This window comes from Haliaeetus leucocephalus, unplaced genomic scaffold (genome assembly GCF_000737465.1).
Source record: "Haliaeetus leucocephalus isolate CR32 unplaced genomic scaffold, Haliaeetus_leucocephalus-4.0 Scaffold167, whole genome shotgun sequence".
In the NCBI taxonomy this organism is placed as follows: Eukaryota; Metazoa; Chordata; class Aves; order Accipitriformes; family Accipitridae; genus Haliaeetus; species Haliaeetus leucocephalus.
Window position 1 is genome coordinate 1,752,393 of NW_010972603.1, and position 1,816 is coordinate 1,754,208.

Consider the following 1,816-nt stretch of genomic DNA (forward strand, 5'->3'; position numbering starts at 1 on the left):
GCGGGAAGCGGCGTGGCGGGGGTGGACGGGCGCCGCTCCGCCGCGGGGAGGCGGTAGCGGGGAGGCGGCAGCAGGGAGCCATCTTCCGCCGGCCCTCGGACTTGCGCCCGCGCCGCGAAATGGAGGTCGGGGGGGCGCCGCCTGGCCTGGGCAAGGCTCCCTCCTCCTTGTTTGTGGGCAGCCCCGGGCACGGGCCGTGCTGCGGCGCAGGGGAAGGGGTGAAACGGCGTCTGCCTGCGGCCTCCTGCTGCCCTCCAGCAGGCGGGGCGGGCCGGCTGCGGCCGTGTCCCTGCCGAGGCGCCGGGACAGAGGGGCGACCGGGGACAGCCCTGCAAGGAAGGTGCTCCTTGTTGGAGTGAGCAGGTAGTGAATCCCCCGTGTAAACGAAGCTAAGGAGGCGGGGGGCCCCCACATAGCCAGCTCCAGTCCCCTAAAATTGCTCAGAAGGCTTTAAAAAAAAAAAAAAGGCAGCAGTACGCGTTATCACTAATTTCAGATGTGATGAGCAAATGTCAGAAACGGATGGTAGGAATTGACGTGATGTAGAAGAAGGGTTATGGTGACAACATTGCACGGCTACCCAAAAGGTGTGTGACAAGACCGGGGGCCATGGCTGCTAGCAGTAATTACCCTAGAATTTGTGATGTGCTTGCCAACTAAATATAATTTATTGGCTATGATGTAGTCTGGGAAACTTCCATGGCTGGGCTGACCCTTCCCAGCAACTCCTCTGCATTTGACTCAGCATTACAACTAGTAACACAGCCTTTCTGTGCCTTCTTCAAACCTGTGTCGCCCATAAGCATGACAGAAAATAAAAATCAGACTTCTAAAGATTTTGTGTGTGTGTCTTATAGTCACCTAGAAGAAGAAAGAAAAATTTAAATGTAAAAAGCACATTGTGTGTTCCAGCTGTCATTGTTTTGGGGGAAGGCATCTTGCAAAGAATTTAAAACAAGTTTAACTCCTGAAATACGTTTCCTTCTTTCAAGTACCTTATTAAAGGCAGAGGTGAGGAGAAGAGGGAGACTAATACCTAGTTACCCTGGTTAAAAGGTTTGTCCCGTAATTTCAACCTTTTTTGGTGACTAAAGGTTTAATCTCGTTTAATGGAATCATAAAATACAGTTAAAAGGTATTTCTGGAGGTTATGTAGTCCAGTCTTGTGCTCAAAGCGGAGCTAATGCCAAAGCTAGACCATGGTGCTCAGGGTTTGGAGCACTGGGGTCTGAAAATCTTCATGGATGGAAATTCTGCAACTTGCTTGGACAGCCCATTGCTATGCTTAACTGCAATCACAGAGAAGATTTTTTTTTCCTCGTGTTTGAAATTGACATTTCCCTTGATGTCACATGTGACTCTTTCATCTTGTCCTTTGCCCTGGTCCTCTGTACCTCTGAGGAGGGTCTAGTTCTCTTTAACCTCCAAACAGACAGCTGAAGGTAGCAATTCGATGTCCCCATTTACCCTTCACTTTTGAGAACAAGCACAACAACCCCAGATCCCTGAGCCTCCTCCTATGCCATGTGTTCCAGCCCCCTTCCTTTCCTTTTCTTTGCCGTATCCATCTGATGTGTCTTGGCCTTTACAGAGAATGTGGGGGACTGTTGGGACAGGGGTTACATAGCATGAAGGGTGCTGCTGCTTTTAAATTAATAATGACTAGTAACGGTGCCAGATATCCTTAAGAAATGGTCCTTAACAAGATGTGTGTGAGATTTAATTCTCAGCTGCAGACAGAACAAAATTCTATACCCGAATTTAAAATACAGCAATATTAAGAATGTTAGCAACTTCACTGAGATTCACTTTTTTG